Source organism: Podarcis liolepis (genome assembly GCF_965112155.1).
Source record: "Podarcis liolepis genome assembly, contig: HAP1_SCAFFOLD_79, whole genome shotgun sequence".
NCBI lineage: Eukaryota > Metazoa > Chordata > Lepidosauria > Squamata > Lacertidae > Podarcis > Podarcis liolepis.
This window is the reverse complement of record NW_028148900.1, coordinates 164,743-173,079: the sequence shown is the minus strand read 5'-3', so window position 1 is coordinate 173,079 and position 8,337 is coordinate 164,743. Positions and strand designations below refer to the sequence as shown.

The 8,337-nt window shown below is 49.5% G+C and overlaps 1 long non-coding RNA gene across 1 annotated transcript; it reads right to left on the bottom strand.

The window, feature by feature from the left end:
• Window positions 1-542: 542 nt before the first annotated feature.
• Window positions 543-2,202, bottom strand: LOC310698986. Its single transcript, XR_014521879.1, has 3 exons — window positions 2,103-2,202; window positions 1,772-1,886; window positions 543-958 (listed from the first exon to the last, which is right to left on the bottom strand). It is a non-coding gene; the product is annotated as an uncharacterized lncRNA (long non-coding RNA).
• Between the last annotated feature and the right edge of the window lie 6,135 nt (window positions 2,203-8,337).

Below are 8,337 nucleotides of genomic sequence, written 5' to 3'. Positions count from 1 at the left end.
TGGACCATAAAGAAGGCTGATCGCCAAAGAATTGATGCTTTTGAATTTTGGTGCTGGAGGAGACTCTTGAGAGTCCCATGGACTGCAATAAGATCAAACCTCTCCATTCTTAAGGAAATGAGCCCTGAGTGCTCACTGGAAGGACAAATCCTGAAGCTGAGGCTCCAAGACTTTGGCCACCTCCTGAGAAGAGAAGACCCCCTGGAAAAGACCGTGATGTTGGGAAAGTTGGAAGGCGCAAGGAGAAGGGGACGACAGAGGACGAGATGGTGGGACAGTGTTCTCGAAGCTACCAGCATGAGTTTGAACAAACTGCGGGGGGCAGTGGAAGACAGGAGTGCCTGGCGTGCTCTGGTCCAGGGGGTCACGAAGAGTTGGACACGACTAATTGACTAAAAAACAACAACAGCAACTTAGGGACCAACTAAGTTTGTTCTAGGTATAACTTTTTGTGTGCATGCACACTTCTTCATATAGTGAAGGGTAGTAGGAGATGGTAGTAGGAGTACCCTTCTGAGAAAAACCCCACCCCACCTTCCCACGATATACAAGGGTCTGGTGACATCTGCGTCAGTGTATCTGAAGAAGTGTGCATGCACACAAAAGCTTATACCTAGAACAAATCTGGTTGTTTTCTAAGGTGCTACTGGACTATTTTTTAATTTTTTATTTCAACTGCAGCAGACCAATACGGCTACCTACCTGAATCTAGATGTCATGGGGTGTTGGGGAGCAGTAGTTCCTTGGATGGGGGACATGTCCTGCACCTCCTGGGGTCATTTTTCCACCCTTGGTCCCCACCCTGCACTCAGCTCTCACCTGTGGCTTCCAGAAGCTGTCAGCATGCAACAGGGCTTCAAGCAACGGCTTCAACCGGCCGGCTAAACCAGGTGAGGAAAGCTGGTGGGTCTCAAATCCTTGGGGGGCTAGGGAATTCTGCTGCCCCTGAAGTCAAGCCCTGGTGGATGGAGAGGAGGAGAACAACCGTGAATCCCACAGTCCAGAAGGCAGATTCTGCCCGTGCGGAAGAGGAAAGTGAAGGGCAGATGGGGCACGTCCACCTGGAGGCTTGTTATCTAGTCCCAGGGTTTCTCTGACATTGAATTATATATAAATTACAGTATTGAAATGCGCCTGCTCCCACTTCATATTCTGATATTACTCTACTCTGCTTGGCTGTTGCTTACTTGAGTGCTGTTTTGGCCCCTGCCTTGGCCCTGTGGACCTGAAGGAGCATCTTCACCCCCATCACTCGGTCCAGACAGGGAGGTCCGCCTCTGAGGGTCTTCTGCTGGTTCCCTTGCTGTCAGAAGTGAAGTTTCAGGGAACCAGGCAGAGGGCCTCCTGCCCCATGGAATGCCCTCCCTTCAGAGGGCAAGGAAACAGGGAAACATCTGACATTTAGAAGACAGCTGTATCAGGAGGTTTGTAATGTTTGATGTTTTACTGTCTTGTATATGTACTGTACTGTCGGGAAGGTAAACGGCATTTCCGTGCGCTGCTCTGGTTCACCAGAAGCAGCTCAGTCATGCTGGACACATGAACCGGAAGCTGCACACAGGCTCCTTCGGCCAATAAAGCGAGATGAGCGCCGTAACCCCAAATTCAGCCATGACTGGACCTAATGGTCAGGGGTCCCTATACCTTTACCTATATGTACTCTAAGCTGCCCAGAGTGGCTGGGGGAAAAGACGAATACTATAATTTCTACAGTGGTACCTCGTTTTACAGACGCTTCAGGTTACAGACTCTGCTAACCCAGAAATAGTACCTTCTGTTAAGAACTTTGCTTCAGGATGAGAACAGAAATCGCACGGTGGCAGCAGGAGGCCCCATTAGCTAAAGTGGTGCTTCAGGTTAAGAACAGTTTCAGGATAAGAACGGATCTGCAGAACAAATTCAGTTCTTAACCCAAAGGACCACTGTACTATTATTATTATTATTATGAGATTTTTTTGTAGTTAATTTGGAATTCGTACTGCAATATCAGCTCACGAAATGTTATGGGTGGAGAAAATCACAGGGTTGCCATAAACTATAATCCCACCCACTAACTCTCATTCACATACAGTCTGTAAATTTGGGAATGACACACACCTCACCTGTGCTAATACTGGCAGTCTTTGGCCTGCACAGGCACACCCGGTGTGTAGAGCCTCCAGCCACAGTCTATCCTGAAAATGGGTCCTTTGACTGGGAAGATTCAGGCAGTCGCTGTCATCGGATGATTTGTCGGATGGATTGTCACTCTGACATTGCCTAGAAAGAATAAGAGGAACAGAAATGCTTTTTACGGAAATGACTGGCAGAATCCGAGACCAGGGAGAAGAGTTGATGGAAGAAGATTGGGAAAAGTTTAAAGACTATCTACAGAAATATTGCAAAATTAATGAATGCTAGAATGATGTTGGATAGAAACTAAGTGGTCTTTAGCTGTAATGTTATAAGGGAATATGAAAAAATGGATTATTAATAGGTAAAAATTTAATGTTACAATACTTTATGATTAAAGACTAGGATATACAAAGAGGGGAGGGATTTGCTGAACTAATAATTTGAACCGGAATACAAAAAAGAGAGGCATGAGGAGGTCCGGGAAACAAGCAAATGAAAGATAAGTAATGGAAAGAATGAATTGTTTTTAACCATTTTTATTTTGTATTTTTCTTTTTTCTTTTTCTTTATTCTGTAATATTCTGAAAATCTTAATAAATATCTTTTAAAAAAAGAAAAGAAATGCTTTTGAGGTGCAACTTCTATATCAATCCTGAGAGCCATTCCATGGACTCTGCACCCCTGTTTCTGATGACAGGTGTACATTATCCTCATCCTCAATGAAGCTGGCAGTGGAAAAGAGACTTAAAGATGGAAGCCTGAGAGAGAGGAAAAGGTTTCTGGCTGCTTCCTGGGTGGGATTGCGGAAACCAAGAGCTGCTTCTGAGAAGGCCTCTCCCCTCCCCTCTTCCTCTGGGGATTTCCTCTCCTCTCCAGGGGACCAGTGGTTGGACTGGGCAGAAGCGCTGTGTCCGGACAGGGCAGGGACTTATGGGGTGGGAAGAGGATGGAGATTGCAGGATGGAAGGGTGGGGGGCAGGACCCCCACTTTTCAGGGATCCCTCTCTGGTCGCCTTGAAGGGGGGGGCATTCCTGGGCGGGAGGGAGAAGCCAAGGCTGCCCCTTCGAAGATTGCTCAAGGAAGCCACGATTGAGACGCCCCCCAAAAAAACTGGTCTTCCTATCTCCCCCCCCCCAGTGCTCCTCTTCCCTTCCCCCTCCCTCTCTCCCGCAGATTCCCCTGCACTCTAGCGCGACTGACACCTCGCCCTGCGCGCCCCATCTCTCCATCCTAGCCCCCCCCCCGAACAGGAGCAAGGGAGGGACTGGGGGGTCTCTATCCAGGCGTCTCTCGCGCCCCTTAACCTTTTCATGGGACGCGCGGAGCCTGGGAAACGGGGCGAGGGGTCCGCCCTGCGAGGAAAGCTCCCTGCGCAGCACGCGTGCCGGGATCCAGGCCCCACGAAAGGCGATTTGGGGGAGTTGGAGGGGTCTCTGGGTCCTCCCCCCTCCCTCTCCTCCACCCCCCGCGACCCCTTTACCTCTTTGTCCTCGCTCCCGATTCTCCTTTCTTGCAACATCCACCGGGGGGGGGGTCCCCTGCCTCCTCCCTCCCCTTTCCGAAAGCGCCCCCCCCCTAGAGCTATGCCGCAGAGCAGCAATCCGGAGTGGAAGCTCCACTTGCGGAAGAAGCAGGCAGGGTGGAAGGGGCTCACCCCCCCCATTCCTTCAGCAGAAGAGCCGGATTGGAGGAGGAGGAGGAAGGGGTGTGATGTTTGGGGACGGGATCTGGGGTTGTGGGGGCGGGGTGAGAGGAGGATGTGCCGGGAGGGGATTGAAAGAATTGGGGGGGAGGAAGATTTTCCCCCTCCCCTTATCCTTCTGGGATCAGGAGAGCGGGGGAGGGGCTGATCCCGGAAGTCCCTCCTACAAGTTTGGCATTGCAACATTCTCCCCTCCGCCACCCCACGAGCTTAGATCCCTCCGTGTTTTACGTCTTGGCGCTCTTCAAACCAGGAACGGGGGGGGGCAGCTAAACGACCCCCCCCCCCAAATCCCAGCTCCCCACCCCAGCCTCTGACTAAGGCCAGGACAAGGACCGTGGACACTGTAGCAGGAACCCCCCTCCCAAATCATTCAGTTTCTACAAACTTCGCACACACTCACACTCACACACTGCATACGCTATACTTCTTTTCTAAATTCAAGAAAATCAACCATACATCGGATTTGCACTGTTCCATTTTTATTTTACTCCATGAAGGAAGGACTACAAAATGGGGAAGGTTTGATACAGGGCAGCCATAATCCCTTCACCATCCCAGCACATCCACAGGAGCCCTGCCCAGTTGCTATGCCGACCCTGATGGTCCTATACAGAAGACCATCAAGATCACAAAGAACTTGCATATGGGAGTGGATTCAGCACGGACTGGAACAAAGGACCTCATCTTCCCTCTGGGGGCAGGAAACTGCAAACTCCCCTCTGTCACCTGGAAAGTACTCATGGGGAGGGGGAAAGGGGGAACCAGCCAGGTGACAGGACACTCAGGTTACTACCACCACCCCTCCCTCAACCCCTCCTTTCTGTGATGTATGTATGATGTTTCTGGGGGTGGTCTTGATCTACAGGGTGGCAATTTCAAAAGTCTTTATAAGACCTTGCACACCATTTTTTCTGGGTCCTTCCACTCTCCTGCAAGTGAGGGGAGCACCCTGTTGCAACAGTTCAATAAAGGCCAAGCCTACAGGCTGCTGTTTTGCTCCAAGTTATCCTGGTTGCTGTCTTTGTTTTTGTCCAAGGGAGCCCTCAGATTTTTCGTTAACAGACACAGGCACCGTCCATGCACAACAGCCAAGAGGCTCAGAAAAGCAGCCGATACAATTGTAGCAAGAAACAGATTCCATGTCTTAAGGGAGAAATCTGAGGGCTCCCTTGGACAAGAAACAAGGAAACCAGCCAGGAAGAGCAGAGCAAAAGAGGAGCCAGTCGGCTTGGTCTTGATTGAAGACTGTCACCACAGGACTCCCACCTGCCACCAGGTGGAACAAGATCGAAGCCCCCAACAAAAGAAGACCCCAACTTTTATTAGCTGCTAATCCCCCATGCTACACCCCCAAGACTACATCATGACTACATCATTGACACATCACAAAGAGGAGGGGTTCAGGAAGAAGAAGAAGTTTGGATTTGATATCCCGCTTGATCACTACCCAAAGGAGTCTCAAATCGGCTAACATTCTCCTTTCCCTTCCTCCCCCACAACAAACACTCTGTAAGGTGAGTGGGGCTGAGAGACTTCAGAGAAGTGTGACTTCTTTGAAGGAGGAGGAGTTGTGGTGGTAACCTGAGGGTCTTCTCACCTGTCCTGTTCCTTCTTTCCCCTCCCCATGATTACATTCCTGAGGACAAAGAGGAGTTCACTGTTTCCTGCCCCCAGAGGGAAGGGCTGGTCACTGTCCTGTGTTTCAGTCCCTACTGAATCCACTTCCATATGCAGGTCCTTTGTGAGTGGAATGATCTTCTGTCTAGGACCATCACGGTTGGCATGCCAACTGGGTAGGGCTCACTGCGGATGTGTTGGCTGCCTTGTGTCAAGCCTCCCCCCTTTGATAGTCCTTCCCTCATGGTGCAAAATAAAAGTCGAACGGTGCAGATCCGATGTACGGCTGATTTTCTATGAATTTATAACAGAAGTGTTGCCTATGTCGTGTGTGAGTGTCGTGTTTGTACAAACTGAATGATTGCAACGCATGAATCCCAATCCCAAAGAAGGGAAGTGCCAAAGAATGCTCCACCTACCGCACAATTGCACTCATTTCACACACTAGCAAGGTTATGCTTAAAATGCTACAAGGAAGGCTCAAGCAGTATGTGGACTGAGAACTCCCAGAAGTGCAAGCTGGATTTTGAAGAGGCAGAGGAACCAGAGACCAAATTGCAAACCTGCGCTGGATTATGGAGAAAGCTAGAGAGTTCCAGAAAGACATCTACTTCTGCTTCATTGACTATGCAAAAGCCTTTGACTGTGTCGACCACAGCAAACTATGGCAAGTTCTTAAAGAAATGGGAGTGCCTGATCACCTCATCTGTCTCCTGAGAAATCTCTATGTGGGACAAGAAGCTACAGTTAGAACTGGATATGGAACAACTGATTGGTTCAAAATTGGGAAAGGAGGACGACAAGGCTGTATATTGTCTTCCTGCTTATTTAACATAAATGCAGAATTCATCATGCGAAAGGCTGGGCTGGATGAATCATGTAATAAAAAATTTAAGGTCTTATATATATATAATAATAAATGTGGGGATCCAGGGCACAGTCCTTCAATGGCTGCGCTCGTTTCTCTCTGGTCGGGGACAGAGGGTGGCGCTTGGGGGGGAACTGTCATCCCGCCACTCCTTGGTGTGTGGAGTGCCTCAGGGTGCGATTCTCTCCCCGATGCTTTTTAACATCTTTATGCGCCCCCTCGCCCAGCTTGTCCGGAGTTTTGGGCTGGGCTGCCATCAGTATGCTGATGACACCCAACTCTATCTGTTGATGGATGGCCATCCTGACTCGGCCCCAGACACACTGATCAGATGCTTGGAAGCTGTGGCTGGATGGTTACGTGGGAGCCGGTTGAAGTTAAATCCTTCGAAGACAGAGGTCCTCTGGCTGGGACGGGACGATATGGGATTGAGGGGGCAACTCCCATCTCTTGCGGGGGTGCAATTAGTGCCAGCACCGTCCGTTAAGAGTTTGGGTGTAATCTTCGATACCTCCCTCTCCATGGAGGCGCAGATTGCAGCTATAACAAAGGCGGCATTTTTTCATCTCCGCCAAGCTAAGCAGTTGGCTCCTTACCTCTCTCGCCCTGACCTAGCCACTGTGATCCACGCGACGGTCACCTCCAGACTGGATTATTGTAACTCGCTCTACGTGGGGCTGCCCTTGAGACTGACCCAGAAACTCCAGCGGCTGCAGAATGACGCAGCGAGACTCCTTACGGGGTCTTCGCTGCGGGATCACATTCATCCGGTGCTATACCAGCTGCACTGGCTCCCGGTGGAGTACAGGATCAGGTTTAAGGTGCTGGTTTTAACCTTCAAAGCCCTACACGGCCTAGGACCCTCGTATCTACGGGACCGCCTCTCCTGGTATGCCCCACAGAGGAACTTATGGTCCTCAAATAAAAACATCTTGAAGGTCCCAGGCCACAGAGAGGTTAGGCTGGCCTCAACTAGAGCCAGGGCTTTTTCGGCTGCGGCTCCAACCTGGTGGAACGCTCTGTCACAAGAGACAAGGGCCCTGCAGGACTTGACATCTTTCCGCAGGGCCTGCAAGACAGAGCTGTTCCACCAGGCCTTTGGTTAGGGCACAGCCTGACCCCCTCCTTTGGCAATCTTTACAATGCTTTAGTTTATGGTTGCCATCAATTTTGATTTTAATTAATTCTTATGATGTTTTATAATGTTGCACTATTTTAGTGTTGTTAGCCGCCCTGAGCCCAGCTTCGGCTGGGGAGGGCGGGATATAAATAAAATTTATTATTATTATTATTATTAAATTTACCAACCAAGCACATACATAGATATGTCAACCACATGTCTGGAGCAGCTCAGGAAGACTGTCCTGAAACCATTTAGACTCCCAAACTGACCAAACGTTTTCTCTGCAAGGAGGGAGCGGGTGAGGGAACCTTCCCATTGTCTCAGGAATTGGGAAATCACCATCTCAAAGGAATGGCCAGACTACCAGGAAAGGGAATCAGATAAGGCATTATCAGATAACCTGGCAGACAGGAAAAACAACAACATTCACATTTCTGTTGCAGACCACCTTTTCTGTGATGTAGGTATGATGTTTGTAGTAGGTGGTCTTGGGTTACACCCCTTCTGTGATGTATGGAGGGGTCTTGAGCTCCAGGGCTTGAGCTCCCATTCAATTTCAGTATTTCAAGTTTTCTTCAGAACGCGCAGGGCAGGAGGCAGCGATGAAGTTCTGGTGAAGAACCAGTGCTGGGAGATCATGCGGTGGGGTGTGTGTGACAGAGTTTGGTGCAAAAACCAAAGGTACTTTCATCTAAAATTATACTCATGATTGTGAGATGTTGCCTTCATTATTTCATTATTATACAGTTTTACATATAAACACCAGAACTTCACATATACCTCATGCTTTTAAAGTGCCCTTTCCCTGCGCCCATTTCCCATTTCATTTCCCTGGGTAGGAGCTAGTAGCGTATTTTATGAATGAACAGACTATCTGCCTAAGGGAGCGTCCTGACCAATCAGCCCGC